The 22,025-nt window shown below is 50.5% G+C and overlaps 1 long non-coding RNA gene across 2 annotated transcripts in view; it reads right to left on the reverse strand.

The window, feature by feature from the left end:
* Positions 1-5,871: 5,871 nt before the first annotated feature.
* The window catches only part of LOC149444878 (uncharacterized), a 35,151-nt gene continuing 18,997 nt past the window's right edge, over positions 5,872-22,025 (reverse strand). For both annotated transcript variants that reach the window (XR_016306520.1, XR_016306519.1), the window contains exon 3: positions 5,872-6,235. This is a non-coding gene — a long non-coding RNA (uncharacterized LOC149444878). The remainder of the gene's footprint in view (positions 6,236-22,025) is intronic.

The following is a 22,025-nucleotide window of genomic DNA, read 5'->3' on the forward strand; positions in this document are numbered from 1 at the left end:
TTGCTCCATGTCTCACAGGCTTCTGTTCTGATTACTTCCCCCTGTATTCTATAGGATTCTAGAATCACATAGGCGAGAAGAACAGAGTAAGCACCCTGAATATATATGGAAGTACAAACAATCCTTGAGAGGGGAGCACAGAAGGTGGCTAAATAGCCCATAAAAATCCTGAGGCCTGAGGCAGGGTGTGTTCCTGGGTCCATTTTTGCTGAAGGAGACACCTGTGCTGGGGCAGAGTTATTGGAGGTGCCAACTAGAAGACATTGAGGTCCCAGCTGGAGCCCTAGCTGGGGGGACAATTTGTAAAGTCTAGTACTGGAGTCCATTTGAGTCTGGGGTAGTTCACTGGAGAGCTTCAGGAGAAAGTTGAAGGAAGGGTGTCCAGCTGTCCTATGGTGCAATGAGTCTTTGTCTCCCTCACTAGAGAATGCACGGTGGATATTGGGAGGTGGCAAACAATGATCCTGTGTCAGTGTGAGTAGATGGTTCAAGTGCTAGAAAGTTAGTGACTGTGTGTAGCTTTTGGTCTCTTGGGAGAAGTCATAGTCACCATCAGCTTTAGAGATTCTGTGCAACATTTTTGTGTAGCTCAGCAAGATAGAAAATAGTCCTCAAAGTGTTCAGTTTTGGGGTACCCCATTCTCCTTTCACTTGATCCAAGTTCATAGTTCCAATAAAACCCTAAAAAGATACCCCTAGACCATGGGTCTCCAAACTATGGCCCTCCAGGTGTTGAGGAACTGCAAGTCCCATGAGGCCTTGCAAGACTGCCAAACCACATACAAGACTCCCATAGGTAGAGGCATGATGGGACTTGTAGTCAGGGGCGTATTTGCTGTGAGGCAAACAAGGCATTTGCCTAGGGTGACACTTTTCAGGGGAAGGCAAGGTGGCAGTGCTGCCCCCCCCCCTTCTCACGGAAGGGACACTTCTGTGGGAAAGGGACAGGGGCTGCTGTGTCTTACCTGTGTCCACGACTTCGTGTCCCACGTCGATCCGGTCCACAAGGCGCTGCTGGAGGAGGGGTGCAGAGGGTGTCCATCCGGTGTCTTCATCTTCCTGGATCTTGATCGCGATGTGGGCGGGATGACAAGCCGCCCCTTGAATCTGGCCACACCCCTGGGATCACTGGGCAGCCTATGGCAGCCTGTCCCTCCCTCTGCAAGCTCCACCTCCTCGCTGGTGATTGGGGGCCATATCTGTAGCTCAGAAAAGGCACACAGGCATCCAATCACAGGCGAGGAGGCGGAGCTTGGAGAGGAGGAGCTGAGCGGCAGCATGAAGATTGAAGATCGAGTGAAGGAGCAGCTGGAGCCGGTGAAGAGGAGGAGAGTGACTGGAGAAGGAAAACAGCTGATGGGTAAATGTCTGTGCCTAAAGGAGGTAGCCCGGGCTGGAGCAGGGGTCAGCACAGCGATGTAAGTATATTTGATGTCAGTGGGAGAAATAGTGTCCCATCATTGGTGTCAGTGGGATAAATAGTGCCCCATCATTAGTGTCAGTATGGGAGGAAAAGTACCCCCTCGTTGGTGTCACTGACACCAATGATGGGGCACTATTCCTCTCACTGACCCCAATGATGGGGCACTATTCCCCCCACTGATACCAATGATGGGGCACTATTCCTCCCACTGACCCTAATGATGGGGCACTTCCTCTCACTGACACTAATGATGGGGCACTATTCCTCACACACTGACACTAATGATGGGGCACCATCATTGGTGTCAGTGGGAGGAATAGTGCCCCATCATTGGTGTCAGTGGGGGGAATCGTGCCCCATCATTGCTGTCAGTGGGAGGAAGAGTGTCCCATCATTAGTGTCAGTATGTGAGGAATAGTGCCCCATCATTGGTGTTGGTGGGAGGAATAGTACTCCATCATTAGTGTCATTGGGAAGAATTGTGCCCCATTATTGGTGTCAGTGGGAAGAATCATGCCCCATCATTGGTGTCAGTGTGAGGAATAGTGCCCCATCATTGGTGTCCGTGGGAAGAATCATGCCCCATCATTGGTGTCAGTGGGAAGAATCATGCCCCAACATTGGTGTCAGTGGGAGGAATAGTGCCCCATCATTGGTGTCAGTGGGAAGAATCATGCCCCATCATTAGTGTCAGTGGGAGGAATAATGCCCTCTCGACTCCTCCAGTCACCCCCCTCTTCCCTCATCTGCTCCCTCACCCACATCTTCAATCTCTCCCTCTCTACTGGCGTATTCCCCTCCCCCCTAAAGCATGCGCATATCACCCCCATACTCAAAAAGCCCTCCCTGGACCCCTGTGACCAAAACAACCTCAGACCCATCTCCCTGCTGCCACTCACTTCCAAACTCCTGGAGCGCTTAGTCTACGACCGCCTAAGTGCCCACCTAACTGACAACAACCTCCTTGATCCACTACAGTCCGGCTTCCGTCCCCTACACTCCACCGAAACCGCGCTCCTCAAAATCACCAACGACCTACTAACCGCCAAAGCCAAAGGCGACTACTCTGTCCTCCTCCTCCTGGACCTCTCCGCGGCCTTCGACACAGTTGACCACCCCCTCCTCCTTAATAAACTACTCTCCCTTGATATCAGAGACACCGCTCTCTCCTGGTTCTCCTCTTACCTATCCCGACGCTCCTTCAGCGTTTCCTACAATGGTGCTACCTCCCCTTCCCTCCCCCTCTCTGTTGGGGTCCCCCAGGGCTCTGTCCTTGGACCCCTTCTCTTCTCCATCTACACCTCCTCCCTTGGCAAACTCATACACTCCCACGGCTTCAACTACCACCTCTACGCTGATGACACTCAAATTTACCTCTCCACCCCCCACCTCACCCCCACATTCTCCGCCCGCATCACTCACCTCCTAAACAACATCTCTGACTGGATGTCGCTCCATTTCCTCAAGCTCAACCTCTCCAAAACCGAGCTTCTCGTCTTCCCTCCTGCCTGCGCCCCCCCCATCCTATCCATCACTGCTAACATCACCACCATCAATCCCGCCCCACAAGCCAAAGTCCTTGGAGTCATTCTGGACTCTAAACCTCTTCTTTCAACCTCATGTCAAATCACTTACAAACACATGCAGGCTCAACCTCCGGAACATCGCCTAGATAAGCTCCTTCCTTACCCCAGACACCACTAAACTACTCGTACACTCCCTGATTATCTCACGCCTTGACTACTGCAACTCCCTCCTCACCGGCCTACCCCAGTGCAGGCTCTCCCCGCTTCAGACCATCCTGAACTCAGCGGCCAGACTCATCCACCTCACCACCCGCTCCACCTCTGCCACCCCCCTCTGCCTATCCCTCCACTGGCTCCCTATCGCCCAACGCATCAAATTCAAACTACTCACTCTGACCTACAAAGCCCTTCACAACACTGCCCCTAACTACCTCACCAACCTGATTCCCAAGCACCACCCTACCCGTACCCTTCGCTCTTCACAGGACCTCCTTCTATCTTGCTCCCTGGTCTCCTCCTCACACGCACGTCTGCAAGACTTCTCCAGGTCCTCCCCCATCCTCTGGAACTCACTACCCCAATCCATCAGACTGTCACCTTCCCTCCTCACCTTCAGGCGCTCCCTGAAAACCCACCTCTTCAGGGAAGCCTACCCCACCCTCACCTAACTGCTGCTCTCCTTCATTCCTCCTACCACTCCATCCCCCACAGCCACTTCCTCCTGTACCACTACCCCCTCCCTCCTAGATTGTAAGCTCGAAAGAGTAGGGCCCTATATCCCCTCGTGTGCTGCTTGTAGGTGCTGTAATGTTTTATGTATTGTCCACCCCTCTATTGTACAGCGCTGAGCAAACCCTTTGGCACTATATAAACTAGATGTAATAATAATAATAATAATAATAATAATGCCCCATCATTGGTGTCAGTGGGAAGAATCATGCCCCATCATTAGTGTCAGTGTGAGGAATAATGCACCATCATTAGTGTCAGTGGGAGGAATTGTGCCCCATCATTAGTGTCAGTGGGAGGAATAGTGCCCCATCATTAGTGTCAGTGGGAGGAATTGTGCCCCATCACTGGTGTTAGTGGGAGGAATAGTGCCCCAACATTGGTATCAGTGGGAGCAATAGTGTCCCATCATTGGTATCAGTGGGAGGAATAGTGCCCCATCATTGGTGTCAGTGGGAGGAATAGTGCCCCATCACTGGTGTCAGTGAGAGGAATAGTGCCCCATCATTGGTATCAGTGGGAGGAATAATGCCCCATCATTGGTGTCAGTGGGTGGAATAGTGCCTCATCATTGGTGTCAGTGTGAGGAATAGCATCCCATCATTGTCAGTGGATGGAGCTCTAATATGAAGAGGTGGAGCCTAAAGATGAAGGGGTGGAGTTTGCAGATAAAAAGGTGGGGCACATTTAAATGCGGGGGGGGGTGCCCAATTTTAGTCTTGCCTAGGGCAGCACAAAACCAAAATACACCACTGCCTGTAGTACTTCAACAGCTGGAGGGCCATAGTTTTGGGACCCCTGCTGTAAAGTGTTCATTTGAGTCAGTGGAAAAGTGAATAAAATGCTGTGTGCTTTAACTGGTGAAAAAACAGTTAATCATCAGCTTTCTAAGGAATGTGCTACAGTAGGAATGCAGCCATCCTCAACTGCCCAATCCGGACATGGACTATGATGTTTGTAGTGTGCATAGAGCAGTGTACATGACCATAGCTACCATGTACTGCTCATTTCATACAAAAGAACATGAGCAGGAAGAGGGGAGGTTCAAAATGTTGTAATGGGGCCAAAAAAACACAGTAAGAAACAACTTCATGAAAAATAGATGGAAGGGCCATTACTTATTGGATGTGTATGGATTATTTTCTGAGAATGGGGATATTGTTTAGTTTAATTCTGGCAACTAATGAAGGAGGACACATGGACAATCTCCAGATTGCCACCTCATTTTCCATGCTGATACTTGTTTGAGTGCCAACAACACTTGATGGATCTGAGCTGCCAGCAACGCCTTCCTGTGTCTGCTTCAAATGTTGTGCCTCCTGTACTGATACCAATAACCATTTTTATCTCTTCTCAGCCGCCCATCAAGCCCAAAATGTGCCCTCCAAAAATAGCAGCTGTAATTTGATTGGTGGATGAGAGGAAATGTTCAAATTTGCCAGAAACAAATCACACCTGATTGGATTCTTTATGCAATCCTATTTTACCATATATAGGGCTTCTACAAGTAGCAGGATCAAGAGTATTTTCCATTTCCAACCACTCCGTTTCCGCCACCCCCCTCTGCCAATCCCTCCACTGGCTTCCAATTGCGCAACGGATCAAATTCAAAATCCTAACACTGACGTACAAAGCCGTCCACCATACTGCCCCGTACTACATCACTGACCTAATATCCAAGTACCACCCTACACGCACACTCCCCTCCTCACAAGACCTCCTTCTCTCTAGTTCCCTGGTCTCCTCCTCCCATGCCCGCCTCCAGGACTTCTCCAGGGTGTCACCCATCCTCTGGAACTCCCTGCCCCAACCCATCAGATTATCACCTACTCTCCTCTCCTTTAGGCGCACCCTGAAAACCCATCTCTTCAGGGAAGCCTACCCCACCCCCTGCTAACTTGCCCACCTCCTCCACTCTTCCTACCACTCCATCCCCCACAGCTATCTCCTCCTGTGCCACCATCCCCTCCCTCCTAGATTGTAAGCTCCAAGGAGCAGGGCCCTCGATCCCCTCATGTTTTGCATTGTATTGGTATTGTTCTGTCACATGTTCTGTCCCCCTTTGTAATGTACAGCGCTGAGCGAACTATTGGCGCTTTATAAATACTGTATAATAATAATTTCCGAAACAAAACCAAACAAGATGTTTTTTTTTTTCTATTTATTAATAAAGATACAGAATTGCTTTTATATACAGATATAAATTGAGATTTAAAAAATTGAGTGCTCCCGGCCATGTGTAAAATACTGACAGGAAATCCATTGCGTGGTAATTTCGTACAACATGGGACGGAATGGCTTTTGTTCTGTGATCTGTGTGTGTGCTCGGCGATCAGCCAGAGTCTGCGATTGTTTCCTGATCTTCATGAGATAACGCAGCCTCCTTTTCGCTTCACCTCCGTCATGGAGAGGATGAATCCCAGCCGACTTTCGTTGTATGGAGGGTAACGCGCTTCATTGAGTTTCTCGCGGCCGTCACTGCGCAGGAGGCACGCCCGCTTATGGGAAAAGGTGTCAAAAGTGAACTTGCCATGATACATTCCCATCCCGCTGTGTCCTGCAAGATAAAAGGACAGATGCTGACAGAAATATAATGAACAAACAATGCTTGTAAAGAAAGGGGAAAAAAAAGAAAATGGTTTTCCTTAATAAAAGCTGCAGTGCGCCAAACTGTATATCTCTCTCCTAATTTACAGTCATGGCCGAAATTGTTGGCACCCTTGATATTTCTCCAGGAAATCATGTATTTCTCACGAAACGTATTGCATTAACACATGTTTTGCTATACACATGTTTATTCCCTTTGTGTGTATTGGGACAAAACAAAAAAAGGGAGGAAAGAAAGCAAATTCGACATAATGTCACACAAACCTCCAAAAATGGGCTGGACAAAAGTATTGGCACCCTTTCACAACTGCGGATAAATAAGAATGTTACAAGCATGTGATGCTCCTGTAAACTCACCTGGGGCAAGTAACAGGTGTGGGCAATATAGAAATCACACCTGAAAGCAGATAAAAAGGAGAGACGTTCACTTAACCTTTGCATTGTGTGTCTGTCTGTGCCACACTAAGCATGGACAACAGAAAGAGGAGACGAGAACTGTCTGAGGACCTGAGAACCAAAATTGTGGCAAAATATCAACAATCTCAAGGTTACAAGTCCATCTCCAGAGAACTAGATTTGCCTTTGTCCACAGTGCGCAACATTATCAAGAAGTTTGCAACCCATGGCACTGTAGCTAATCTCCCTGGTCGTGGACGGATGAGGAAAATTGATGAAAGATTGCAACGCAGAATAGTCCGGATGGTGGATAAGCAGCCCCAAACATGTTCCAAAGACATTCAAGCTGTCCTGCAGGCTCAGGGAGCATCAGTGTCAGCGCGAACTATCCGTCGACATTTAAATGAAATGAAACGCTATGGCAGGAGACCCAGGAGGACCCCACTGCTGACACAGAGACATAAAAAAGCAAGACTACAGTTTGCCAAAATGTACTTGAGTAAGCCAAAAGCCTTCTGGGAAAACGTCTTGTGGACAGATGAGACCAAGATAGAGCTTTTCGGTAAAGCACATCATTCTACTGTTTACCGAAAACGGAATGAGGCCTACAAAGAACAAAACACAGTACCTACGGTAAAATATGGTGGAGGTTCAATGATGTTTTGGGGTTGTTTTGCTGCCTCTGGCACTGGGTGCCTTGACTGTGTGCAAGGCATCATGAAATCTGAGGATTACCAAAGGATTTTGGGTCGCACTGTAGGGCCCAGTGTCAGAAAGCTGGGTTTGCGTCCAAGATCCTGGGTCTTCCAGCAGGACAATGACCCCAAACATACGTCAAAAAGCACTCAGAAATGGATGGCAAAGAAGCGCTGGAGAGTTCTGAAGTGGCCAGCAATGAGCCCAGATCTAAATCCCATTGAACACCTGTGGAGAGATCTTAAAATTGCTGTTGGGAAAAGGTGTCCTTCCAATAAGAGAGACCTGGAGCTGTTTGCAAAGGAAGAGTGGTCCAAAATTCCGGGTGAGAGGTGTCAGAAGCTTATTGATGGTTATAGGAAGCGACTGATTTCAGTTATGTTTTCCAAAGGGTGTGCAACCAAATATTAAGTTAAGGGTGCCAATACTTTTGTCCAGCCCATTTTTGGGGTTTTGTGTGACATTATGTCATATTTGCTTTTCTGCCTCTGTTTTATATTTGTTCCAATACATACAAAGGGAATAAACATGTGTATAGCAAAACATGTGTTAATGCAATACCTTTTTTGTGTGAAATACTTGATTTTCAGGAAAAATATCAAGGGTGCCAACAATTTCGGCCATGACTGTATATGATCATCAGTCCATGTAAAATTAAAATAATGGGTGCCACTCTAATACTTATTGTCAACTTTTATTGTGATTAATATAAGTTACAACATGGCACCCATTATTTTAATTTTAAAGGACAGATGCTGTAAGATGGCAGTGGAGGTAGCGATTCGCAAAATAAAAAGTGATGAAACATAGCATCTCAACTAACCATATCCACAGGTATGATTACAAATGGACCATATGGGAATTTGTGGACCCTTTGGGGTCAGCAATTAATTAGCAATGACCCAAAATTATGTGATTAAGCTACTAATTAGTGCACCTATCCTTGCAGATGACTTGCTATTTATGATAGGTATTGACGACTGATGTTAGGAACAGGGGCGGATTGAGTAGGGGGCCCCATGAAATGCCCCTTGTACCTTTTTTATAGGCTTTTTTGAGTGTGGGCAAGGACACGGGGCCCCATGATCCCCTATTGCCCGGGGGCCCCATGAGTTGTCAGTCCGCCCCTGGTTAGGAACATTAATAATATCTCTGTTTATGAGGGCTGTGTAATCCTGAAAAGACTTAAGCTGGACAAACTGATGGAGATATGGAAAAATGCCAAGCTTCAAGGCCATTAGTCACTCAGTTGCGACAGATTTATGACAATGATCTATGGTGGTGTAATTTGACCTAAAATTATGTGATTGAGCTAGTCATTAATGCATTCATCTCTTGCCAGCTGACCAAACCTAATTTAGGTGGAAATTCCCTGCTTGCTCAAGTGACCACAACCACAATGGTTCCACAGACAAAATGATGACACCACATGTGCCCAGGGCTTTAAGTCACCGGAACACTTTCAAAAGTACAAGAGAGCCATCTGTGAAGACCCTTCTATCTTCCCTCTGGAAATCTCGGGAGAGCTTCCAACTCTGTCTATGAGTGTGATCCTAAAAGGAGAAACTTGGCAAACATCAATGAATCAAAGAATTTTGTCCAAAGACCCTTCAAATATCACTCAGATCCACTATTTGAGTGGAATCCTAGACATACTAAACAGGTGTCAGGGATGCAGGTGTGACCAGAGATGTGTGTACTGACACAGGGAAACGCAGGCTTCAGATATGGTATAAATAAGACAATTTATTAAGACTAACAATACAAACATAAACGCAGTGCACCAAACCCCAAGCTAACACAAATACATACAACAAGGTGAAACAAACCCAAACCTAAACTGGTATAGATACACAGGTACATACACATATAGAGCACAACGTAGTCAGGCAGGCCGGGTCGATAACTATCGGGCAGGTAGGTACAGGAGGAGCAGGCGGAGAGTATGGTCAGGGTCACAAGCCAGGGATCAAACAGGAGAAGTCAGCAGAGGTCAGGATCAGGCAGGGTCGGCAACAAGTCAGGCAGGAACAGGAATGCAAGGTACAGGGGCCCATAGAAACACACACACCAAGGCACAGACTGCAGGTCTGGCCATCCCTTAAATACACCTGCAATCAGTCCCAGGTGATGGCTAATTGCCGAAGTGAACCTCTGGTTGTTGAGAGCACCCGCTGGCCAGCCCTGGTACTGCAGCCCACAAGGCAGGTGAGTCCCACCACTATTGGCAAGTCCATTCCTGACAACAGGTTCCATAACACTATGAATGTGGCTTTTGTTCAGAAAAAGCCATACAGTTAGAATTTTGTTTGTGAGAAAAATAAATACATCCTGCTTCTTTGAATTTTCTTCTCAGTATGGTTGAAGGTTTATAGTAATATGACAAGCTGGGCTGAAGAGACACAGGAAATATGCTGTGAAGATAGTTCCTAAAAATTTCACAGCAGAAGACACACATTATTATTATTATTTCAGGTACTTATATATCACCGTCAATTTACACAGCACTTTACATATATATTGTACATTCACATCAGTTCCTAACCCTCAAGGGGTGTACAATCTAAGGTCCTTAACTCACATTCATACATACACATATTAGAGCCAATTTTGACAGGAGCCAATTAACCTACCAGCATGTCTTTGGAGAGTGGGAGGAAATCGGAGTACTCGGAGGAAACCCACGCAGCCACAGGGAGAACATGCAAACTCCAGGCAGGTGAAGACAAGCAGGTCTGGCCCAAGCAATAGGCAGATCCTTCGGATCCTCCTCCAGACCAGGACTTCGGGGCAGTGCCCTCTAGCAGAAATTAATTAGCATTCTCCTGTAGGCCCTCAGCCCAGCTCCTGCTGAGGTCAATACTGCAATTTTTTGTCTCATAAGCTATCCCCTAGGGGCAATAGACCCAGGAGAAACAGGAACCCTAACCAGACTGTCAAAGCCTGGGTCCAAACCTGGGCCTTCTGTGGTGAGTGGCAATGTTTCTTCTTGCTGAGCCACCTGGAATGCTGGACAGCTCCCTTGACAATTATTTGGGTGATCCTACCTTGATCTTCTTTGTCATGAACCTTAAACCCCTTGCTCCTCCCATAAACGTCCTGATATAAGCCATGTATCTGAATTTCCTGTTTGCCAGATTATTGTGCTCTCCAGCCAGTATCTTGTTCCTTGCCTTTTCTGCTGTCATCCATATTTTGTACCACTCGTTATTGACCCTTGGCTTGTTCTCGACTATGCTTCTGCCTGAACCCAACCTGCGACTGCTCATTACCGACCTTGGCTTGTTCTTGACTACGCTTCTGCCTGATCCCAACCTGCGACTGCTCCTTACCGACCTTGGCTTGTTCTCAACTACACTTCTGCCTGATCTCGACCTTGGCTTGTTTACTGACCACACTTTTGTTTGCTCCTTACCTGCTTAATACGCTACTGGACCTCCTCTTACTCACCTCCTGGTGGGGTGATCCTGAAGATCGCGACCTGGTGCTAACACGCAGCAAAACCATTTCCACCATCAGGAGCTCTAGTTAACAATGGTTAGTACTTAGACTCCGCACCTCAGGTGAGCCCACTCCTCTGCCACGGTGACCTGCCTGTGTACCTATCCTGCTGGTTTTGGTGTGAGCCTTTCCACTGCTATAGCAACTGGTCTTCGAGCCTGACCCCTGATCGCGACAGAGACATGAACAATAGATCATTGCTCTACTGGCCACATTGAAGCTAAATTTTTATTTAACCTAACAGCTTAACTAGAAGCAAACGCTACACTAAGAGTAACCTTTGGAATCTGGGACTCAGAACATGCTGCAAGGGGTTGATGGGCTCTTCTGCTGATGGCTCCCAATTTGTGGCCCTCTGACTTATCCAAAAAGGCAGTTACAGAGGAAACAAGCACCAACATGCAGGAGAAAGTATCTTGCAGCATTGAGGTACAGGGATCACAGGGATATTGAAGTGAGAGTCTCTTGCTGCACTGGGGTGCTGGGAACACAGGAACACTGTGTTTAGAGATACAATGGGGCTTGGAAACTTTTGTGCTCAAATGTCAAGCAACACATGAAAAAGCCATTTTAGGACAGCCCCTGATTGGCAGCACCTAATGCTAGAGCAAGGGACAGATGAATGTGACAGAATTTTTTTTTTTTTTTTTTTTTTTTTTTATAGTTGGGGAAGGATAGAACCTGACCCTGTCAGATTTTTATTTTTATCTCTGTCCCTGGTGAATTTTCCCATTGTCAAAGGAAAACAAGTGAAGGGAACATCTCTAATGCCCCAGATGGTAGAGCCATCCTCTTAGCCAGGATAGACTTTACAAGTAGACATGTGTACACTGGAAATTTTAGCTTCAGGTGCATTTGTTCATGGAAGAATTTTGGTTTATCATATTCATTATGTTGAACCGATTTGTGTTTGGAATTTGTTTTGCATCTTCAGCACTTGTTTCCTATATTGGTTGGTCTGAGTGGATATGAAAAATGTTGCAGTTTTTCCAGAAGATTGCTACAGTGGATATAGAAAAGAATCACCCCCTTTAAAATAATCATAATGTGTTGCTTTGCAGCCTGAAATAAAGACAGACACAGTTTTTGTTTTATCCAGCTGTATTTACTCACTGTATCCAAGTGAAAGATATAACACCAACGTGTCAGAAAAAAAATCAAAAAGTTGGAAAAATTAACACCCCCCCCTCCTAAAAATGACTTGTAAACTCCATCAGGTGTATATAGTCATTAGAGATGAGCGAAGTATTCAAAAATTTGATTCGACTGATTCGGCGAATTCGTAGAAAAATTTCGATTCGAGTCGAATATATTCGCTGTGAATTTAACTTAAAAAAGGGTGTTTCTAGGCTTCAGAGAGACTTAATATTAGTGCTGAACACTGTACCTTTAATTTAAATGCCCTTGGAGTCTGCTGGGGAAGAGAAATAATACTGTCAGGCAGTATGACATGCAGATGAGTGCCGTCGATCTTAGAATCACCGCACACTTCACTCATTTGGGCAGTCACGGGGCCAAAACCAGAGTGTGGAGCCACAGTGTGGCGGTGGAGGCAGCAGCAATGGGAGGCCATACAGCACCCTATGACAAAAATGGAAACCACCAGCAGTGTGAGGAGACCTGAAAGTGGCACATGGCAGAGTGTGGCGATAGAGACAGCAGCAATGGGAGGCCGTACAGGGACCCATGACACACTCTGGACCTGGCAGCAGCATGAGGAGGCGGTACAGGGGCCCATGGCAGATTACGGGCCTGGCAGCAGCATGAGGAGTCGGTACGGGGGCCCATGGCAGATTACAGGCCTGGCAGCAGCAATGGGAGGCCGTACAGGGACCCATGACACAATCTGGACGTGGCAGCAGCATGGGGAGGCGGTACAGGGGCCCATGACAGATTACGGGCCTGGCAGCAGCATTTGGAGTCGGTACGGGGGCCCATGACACACTCTGGACCTGGCAGCAGCATGAGGAGGCGGTACAGGGGCGCATGACAGATTACGAGCCTGGCAGCAGCAACTTGGACAGGAGGACGTTCAGTTTCTGCACCGTCTGGTGCGTGCTCGCAAACTATTGTCTCTTGGAAACGGATTCCAAGAAAGACTGCTGACGGAATCCGTGAAGAGGAGTAGCAGGAGAAGGAGCATCTGAACGAGCGGAATATGCCAACAAGCGACAACAGGGGCCCATGGCAGATTAGGGGCCTGGCAGCAGCTATGGGAGGCCCGTAATCTGCCAGCACCCTATGACAAAAAATGGAACCCACCAGCAGTGTGAGGAGACCTGAAAGTGGCACATGGCAGAGTGTGGCGATGGAGACAGCAGCAATGGGAGGCCGTACAGGGACCCATGACACACTCTGGACCTGGCAGCAGCATGAGGAGGCGGTATATAGGGGCCTATGGCAGATTAGGGGCCTGGCAGCAGCTATGGGAGGCCCATAATCTGCCAGCACCCTATGTCAAAAAATTCTACACACCAGCAGTGTGTGAGACCTGAAAGTGGCACATGGCAGAGTGTGGCGATGGAGACAGCAGCAATGGGAGGCCGTACAGGGACCCATGAGAGACTCTGGACTTGGCAGCAGCATGAGGAGGCGGTATAGGGGCCCATGGCAGATTAGGGGCCTGGCAGCAGCTATGGGAGGCCCGTAATCTGCCAGCACCCTATGACAAAAAATGGAACACACCAGCAGTGTGAGGAGACCTGAAAGTGGCACATGTTTGGGGCATGATTCATGGCGGATTTAGTCAGTTGTGTCAGGAACTGGTGGTTTGAAATCCAGACTAATCCACGCCTGATTCATTTTCACAAACGTCAGTCTCTCCACACTTTGGGTGGACAGTCGTGTCCTCCGCGGAGTTGCAATACCTCCTGCCGCACTAAACACGCGCTCCGATGCCACGCTACTGGCCGGGCATGACAGCCTTTCAAGGGCAAATTCAGCTAGTTGGGGCCAAAGGTCAAGTTTCGTTGCCCAGTAGTCAAGGGGATTGTCTACCTCGGTTGGCAGGGTGCTGTCCAAGTAGGCCTAAGCCTGTTGTTTGAGGTCCTGCTCCAGGTCCACCTGATGCTGCTGCTGCTGCTGCTGCTGCTGTGGCTGGTTAGTAGTTTCCTCACTGCGCTGGTGAAGAAAGCTACTCATCATCGACTGCAGACTGAGGCAGCCGCTGCTGGTGGAGCTGCCACTGCTCCTACCACCCCACCCCTCCCCTGCTGCCATGGCAGCGGAACGCGAGCGCACAGGGCCCACAGTGTCTGAGGATGGACGTTGGCGCAGACAGGCAGAGACCAGCTGACTACATAGGTGGTTTTTATAGTACGTTATTTTGGCCTCCCTCTCAGCAGGTGTGAAAAAGGCCACCATTTTTGAACGGTAGCGAGGGTCCAACAAGGTGGACAGCCAAAAGTCATCCCTCTGTCTGATGGTTATTATTTGGCTGTCGCTACGCAAGCAAGCGAGCATGCTATGGGCCATTTGTGCCAAGGAATGCGAGGGACTCCCTGCCTCCATCTCCACAGCATACTGCCACGGTGCGTCTGGGTCCTCTGTCTCCTCCTCCTCCTCCTCCTCTACCAGATGCTCCTGCTCCTCCACTCCTGTCCGCTGAGTGGAAAAACCACCCATTTCACTCAATAATTCCTGAGCACCAATGTCCTCCTCTACCTCCTCCTCTTCTTCCTGTCCTGCCCCCACAGGGGTCATGTGGCGTTGAGATCTGTGCGCCACGTCTACCGCACCCTGACCAGCCATTGTTAACAGCATTTATTCCAGGACGTGCAACAGAGGAATGACGTCGTTCATCCCATAGTCCTGCCGACTCACGAATAGCGTGGCCTCCTCAAAGGGCCTGAGCAAGCGCAGGTGTCACGCATGAGCTGCCAATGGCTGACATCTAAGTTACACAGGGAGTACCTTTATCCGCTTTTAACATCAGGAAATCTGTGATGGCCTTTTGCTGTTCGTAAAGGCGGTCTAACATATGTAGGGTTGAATTCCACCTTGTTGCAACGTCACAGCATGAGGAGTCGGTATAGGGGCCCATGGCAGATTAGGGGCCTGGCAGCAGCTATGGGAGGCCCGTAATCTGCCAGCACCCTATGTCAAAAAAATTCTACACACCAGCAGTGTGAGGAGACCTGAAAGTGGCACATGGCAGAGTGTGGCGATGGAGACAGCAGCAATGGGAGGCCGTACAGGGACCCATGACAGACTCTGGACCTGGCAGCAGCATGAGGAGGCGGTATATAGGGGCCTATGGCAGATTAGGGGCCTGGCAGCAGCTATGGGAGGCCCTTAATCTGCCAGCACCCTATGTCAAAAAATTCTACACACCAGCAGTGTGAGGAGACCTGAAAGTGGCACATGGCAGAGTGTGGCGATGGAGACAGCAGCAATGGGAGGCCGTACAGGGACCCATGAGAGACTCTGGACCTGGCAGCAGCATGAGGAGGCGGTATATAGGGGCCTATGGCAGATTAGGGGCCTGGCAGCAGCTATGGGAGGCCCATAATCTGCCAGCACCCTATGTCAAAAAATTCAACACACCAGCAGTGTGAGGAGACCTGAAAGTGGCACATGGCATGAGAGACTCTGGACCTGGCAGCAGCATGAGGAGGCGGTATATAGGGGCCCATGGCAGATTAGGGGCCTGGCAGCAGCAATGGGAGGCCCGTAATCTGCCAGCACCCTATGTCAAAAAATTCTACACACCAGCAGTGTGAGGAGACCTGAAAGTGGCACATGGCAGAGTGTGGCGATGGAGACAGCAGCAATGGGAGGCCGTACAGGGACCCATGACAGACTCTGGACCTGGCAGCAGCATGAGGAGGCGGTATATAGGGGCCCATGGCAGATTAGGGGCCTGGCAGCAGCAATGGGAGGCCCGTAATCTGCCAGCACCCTATGTCAAAAAATTCTACACACCAGCAGTGTGAGGAGACCTGAAAGTGGCACATGGCAGAGTGTGGCGATGGAGACAGCAGCAATGGGAGGCCGTACAGGGACCCATGACAGACTCTGGACCTGGCAGCAGCATGAGGAGGCGGTATATAGGGGCCTATGGCAGATTAGGGGCCTGGCAGCAGCTATGGGAGGCCCTTAATCTGCCAGCACCCTATGTCAAAAAATTCTACACACCAGCAGTGTGTGAGGAGACCTGAAAGTGGCACATGGCAGAGTGTGGCGATGGAGACAGCAGCAATGGGAGGCCGTACAGGGACCCATGACAGACTCTGGACCTGGCAGCAGCATGAGGAGGCGGTATATAGGGGCCCATGGCAGATTAGGGGCCTGGCAGCAGCTATGGGAGGCCCGTAATCTGCCAGCACCCTATGTCAAAAAATTCTACACACCAGCAGTGTGTGAGGAGACCTGAAAGTGGCACATGGCAGAGTGTGGCGATGGAGACAGCAGCAATGGGAGGCCGTACAGGGACCCATGACAGACTCTGGACCTGGCAGCAGCATGAGGAGGCGGTATATAGGGGCCTATGGCAGATTAGGGGCCTGGCAGCAGCTATGGGAGGCCCTTAATCTGCCAGCACCCTATGTCAAAAAATTCTACACACCAGCAGTGTGTGAGGAGACCTGAAAGTGGCACATGGCAGAGTGTGGCGATAGAGACAGCAGCAATGGGAGGCCGTACAGGGACCCATGAGAGACTCTGGACCTGGCAGCAGCATGAGGAGGCGGTATATAGGGGCCTATGGCAGATTAGGGGCCTGGCAGCAGCTATGGGAGGCCCATAATCTGCCAGCACCCTATGTCAAAAAATTCAACACACCAGCAGTGTGAGGAGACCTGAAAGTGGCACATGGCATGAGAGACTCTGGACCTGGCAGCAGCATGAGGAGGCGGTATATAGGGGCCCATGGCAGATTAGGGGCCTGGCAGCAGCAATGGGAGGCCCGTAATCTGCCAGCACCCTATGTCAAAAAATTCTACACACCAGCAGTGTGAGGAGACCTGAAAGTGGCACATGGCAGAGTGTGGCGATGGAGACAGCAGCAATGGGAGGCCGTACAGGGACCCATGACAGACTCTGGACCTGGCAGCAGCATGAGGAGGCGGTATATAGGGGCCCATGGCAGATTAGGGGCCTGGCAGCAGCAATGGGAGGCCCGTAATCTGCCAGCACCCTATGTCAAAAAATTCTACACACCAGCAGTGTGAGGAGACCTGAAAGTGGCACATGGCAGAGTGTGGCGATGGAGACAGCAGCAATGGGAGGCCGTACAGGGACCCATGACAGACTCTGGACCTGGCAGCAGCATGAGGAGGCGGTATATAGGGGCCTATGGCAGATTAGGGGCCTGGCAGCAGCTATGGGAGGCCCTTAATCTGCCAGCACCCTATGTCAAAAAATTCTACACACCAGCAGTGTGTGAGGAGACCTGAAAGTGGCACATGGCAGAGTGTGGCGATGGAGACAGCAGCAATGGGAGGCCGTACAGGGACCCATGACAGACTCTGGACCTGGCAGCAGCATGAGGAGGCGGTATATAGGGGCCCATGGCAGATTAGGGGCCTGGCAGCAGCTATGGGAGGCCCGTAATCTGCCAGCACCCTATGTCAAAAAATTCTACACACCAGCAGTGTGTGAGGAGACCTGAAAGTGGCACATGGCAGAGTGTGGCGATGGAGACAGCAGCAATGGGAGGCCGTACAGGGACCCATGACAGACTCTGGACCTGGCAGCAGCATGAGGAGGCGGTATATAGGGGCCCATGGCAGATTAGGGGCCTGGCAGCAGCTATGGGAGGCCCGTAATCTGCCAGCACCCTATGTCAAAAAATTCTACACACCAGCAGTGTGAGGAGACCTGAAAGTGGCACATGGCAGAGTGTGGCGATGGAGACAGCAGCAATGGGAGGCCGTACAGGGACCCATGACAGACTCTGGACCTGGCAGCAGCATGAGGAGGCGGTATATAGGGGCCTATGGCAGATTAGGGGCCTGGCAGCAGCTATGGGAGGCCCTTAATCTGCCAGCACCCTATGTCAAAAAATTCTACACACCAGCAGTGTGTGAGGAGACCTGAAAGTGGCACATGGCAGAGTGTGGCGATGGAGACAGCAGCAATGGGAGGCCGTACAGGGACCCATGAGAGACTCTGGACCTGGCAGCAGCATGAGGAGGCGGTATATAGGGGCCTATGGCAGATTAGGGGCCTGGCAGCAGCTATGGGAGGCCCATAATCTGCCAGCACCCTATGTCAAAAAATTCAACACACCAGCAGTGTGAGGAGACCTGAAAGTGGCACATGGCATGAGAGACTCTGGACCTGGCAGCAGCATGAGGAGGCGGTATATAGGGGCCCATGGCAGATTAGGGGCCTGGCAGCAGCAATGGGAGGCCCGTAATCTGCCAGCACCCTATGTCAAAAAATTCTACACACCAGCAGTGTGAGGAGACCTGAAAGTGGCACATGGCAGAGTGTGGCGATGGAGACAGCAGCAATGGGAGGCCGTACAGGGACCCATGACAGACTCTGGACCTGGCAGCAGCATGAGGAGGCGGTATATAGGGGCCCATGGCAGATTAGGGGCCTGGCAGCAGCAATGGGAGGCCCGTAATCTGCCAGCACCCTATGTCAAAAAATTCTACACACCAGCAGTGTGTGAGGAGACCTGAAAGTGGCACATGGCAGAGTGTGGCGATGGAGACAGCAGCAATGGGAGGCCGTACAGGGACCCATGACAGACTCTGGACCTGGCAGCAGCATGAGGAGGCGGTATATAGGGGCCCATGGCAGATTAGTGGCCTGGCAGCAGCAATGGGAGGCCCGTAATCTGCCAGCACCCTATGTCAAAAAATTCTACACACCAGCAGTGTGAGGAGACCTGAAAGTGGCACATGGCAGAGTGTGGCGATGGAGACAGCAGCAATGGGAGGCCGTACAGGGACCCATGACAGACTCTGGACCTGGCAGCAGCATGAGGAGGCGGTATATAGGGGCCTATGGCAGATTAGGGGCCTGGCAGCAGCTATGGGAGGCCCTTAATCTGCCAGCACCCTATGTCAAAAAATTCTACACACCAGCAGTGTGTGAGGAGACCTGAAAGTGGCACATGGCAGAGTGTGGCGATGGAGACAGCAGCAATGGGAGGCCGTACAGGGACCCATGAGAGACTCTGGACCTGGCAGCAGCATGAGGAGGCGGTATATAGGGGCCTATGGCAGATTAGGGGCCTGGCAGCAGCTATGGGAGGCCCATAATCTGCCAGCACCCTATGTCAAAAAATTCAACACACCAGCAGTGTGAGGAGACCTGAAAGTGGCACATGGCATGAGAGACTCTGGACCTGGCAGCAGCATGAGGAGGCGGTATATAGGGGCCCATGGCAGATTAGGGGCCTGGCAGCAGCAATGGGAGGCCCGTAATCTGCCAGCACCCTATGTCAAAAAATTCTACACACCAGCAGTGTGAGGAGACCTGAAAGTGGCACATGGCAGAGTGTGGCGATGGAGACAGCAGCAATGGGAGGCCGTACAGGGACCCATGACAGACTCTGGACCTGGCAGCAGCATGAGGAGGCGGTATATAGGGGCCCATGGCAGATTAGGGGCCTGGCAGCAGCAATGGGAGGCCCGTAATCTGCCAGCACCCTATGTCAAAAAATTCTACACACCAGCAGTGTGAGGAGACCTGAAAGTGGCACATGGCAGAGTGTGGCGATGGAGACAGCAGCAATGGGAGGCCGTACAGGGACCCATGACAGACTCTGGACCTGGCAGCAGCATGAGGAGGCGGTATATAGGGGCCCATGGCAGATTAGGGGCCTGGCAGCAGCAATGGGAGGCCCGTAATCTGCCAGCACCCTATGTCAAAAAATTCTACACACCAGCAGTGTGAGGAGACCTGAAAGTGGCACATGGCAGAGTGTGGCGATGGAGACAGCAGCAATGGGAGGCCGTACAGGGACCCATGACAGACTCTGGACCTGGCAGCAGCATGAGGAGGCGGTATATAGGGGCCTATGGCAGATTAGGGGCCTGGCAGCAGCTATGGGAGGCCCGTAATCTGCCAGCACCCTATGTCAAAAAATTCTACACACCAGCAGTGTGTGAGGAGACATGAAAGTGGCACATGGCAGAGTGTGGCGATGGAGACAGCAGCAATGGGAGGCCGTACAGGGACCCATGACAGACTCTGGACCTGGCAGCAGCATGAGGAGGCGGTATATAGGGGCCTATGGCAGATTAGGGGCCTGGCAGCAGCTATGGGAGGCCCGTAATCTGCCAGCACCCTATGTCAAAAAACTGAACACACCAGCAGTGTGTGAGGAGACCTGAAAGTGGCACATGGCAGAGTGTGGCGATGGAGACAGCAGCAATGGGAGGTCTCCCATTGTCCCAACATGGCCCAAATAGTCCCAACATGGGCCCCCTGGCCACGCTTGACTTTCTGGCCACATAGTCGACATACGGCTACGTTTACTTCCTCGGGCGGCTTGACGAAAAATTGCCACACCGCCGAGTAGGAAACTTTGCCCCCGATACTCCTCACTGGCTGACTGCTGCTTCCTCCGTGCACACCGGCACCACTACTGGCCGTGGTGGTAGGCTGCAGTGGAGCTGGTGCTCTACTCCGTGGCCGTTTGGCTCCACTGACACTGCTTCCACTGACACTGCTGCGACCCTCCTGCTGTCTCCTGGGCAACCCACCGACTGTTTCGCTCACTGCCAAGCTGCCACCCTCTTCTCCTGATGATGCGGAAGAAATTGCCTGATGACGACGAGGCTGCCAAGTGCGATCAACCTCCTCATCATCAAGTAGGGTCTCCGCCTCACTACTAGCCCCCTCGGCTGCGTCTGGGTCAGGAGACAGACCTGTCTCTAGACCGGCTACCGGGCCACTCTCCTCGCCACTACTTCTTCGCCTAGCTGCTGAAAAGGCGGATGTCTCCCCCCGTTCCTGACCGCCGTCTGTTAGCTCTTCCTCACTGTACAGTGGGGCTGAGCCCACAGCATGCGATACTTCGCTTGGTGAGGGAACACCAAAGGACAGGGGCAGGTAGAGGACACGTGATTTCAGTGGGCTAGGTCCCGGGCCATGCCAACTAACGGTTGTGTCTGACGTACCCACCGACCGTTGGCTGTAGGTGTCAGAGGTGACCTGGGAAGAGGAAGACGACCGAGCCAACCAATCGACGACGGCAGGGTTGTCGGTGGAGACACGACCGCTGGATGACACCGGGAGCACTGGCCTCTGGCTGCGAATAGTGCTGCCTCGACCCCTTCCTCTGCTGCCACGTCTGCTCGCTCCTAAAACATTGCCTCCTCTGCCACTCCTCTGCATGTTGTCTGACATACTCTTTAATTAAACGATTATGTGTCCCTGAGTAACAATTCTGTGTCCCTGAGTAACAATTCTGTGTCTGTGCGAGTAACAATTCTGTGGCCCTAAGTAACAGTTATGTGGCCCTCAGTAACAATTCTGTGTCCCTGATTAACGTTTCTGTGGCCCCAAGTAACAGTTCTGTGGCCCTCAGTAACAATTATGTGTCTGTGCGAGTAACAATTCTGTGGCCCTAAGTAAAGTTTCTGTGGCCCTAAGTAACAATTCTCTGGCACTCAGTAACAATTCTGTCTGTCCCTGAGTAAAAATTCTGTGGCCCTAAGTAAAGTTTCTGGGGCCCTGAGTAACAATTATCTGGCACTCAGTAACAATTCTGTCTGTCCCTGAGTAACAATTCTCTGGCACTCAGTAACAATTCTGTCTGTCCCTGAGTAAAAATTCTCTGGCCCTAAGTAAAGTTTCTGTGGCCCTGAGTAACAATTCTCTGGCACTCCGTAACAATTCTGTCTGTCCCTGAGTAACAATTCTCTGGCACTCAGTAACAATTATGTCTGTCCCTGAGTAAAAATTCTGTGGCCCTAATTAAAGTTTCTGTGGCCCTAAGTAACAATTCTCTGGCACTCAGTAACAATTCTGTCTGTCCCTGAGTAACAATTCTCTGGCACTCGGTAACAATTCTGTCTGTCCCTGAGTAACAATTCTCTGGCACTCAGTAACAATTCTGTCTGTCCCTGAGTAAAAATTCTGTGGCCCTAATTAAAGTTTCTGTGGCCCTAAGTAACAATTCTCTGGCACTCAGTAACAATTCTGTCTGTCCCTGAGTAACAATTCTCTGGCAATCCGTAACA

The sequence above is a fragment of the Staurois parvus genome, unplaced genomic scaffold (genome assembly GCF_062004578.1).
Source record: "Staurois parvus isolate SC_StPar_1 unplaced genomic scaffold, SC_StPar_1.0 ptg000769l, whole genome shotgun sequence".
In the NCBI taxonomy this organism is placed as follows: domain Eukaryota; kingdom Metazoa; phylum Chordata; class Amphibia; order Anura; family Ranidae; genus Staurois; species Staurois parvus.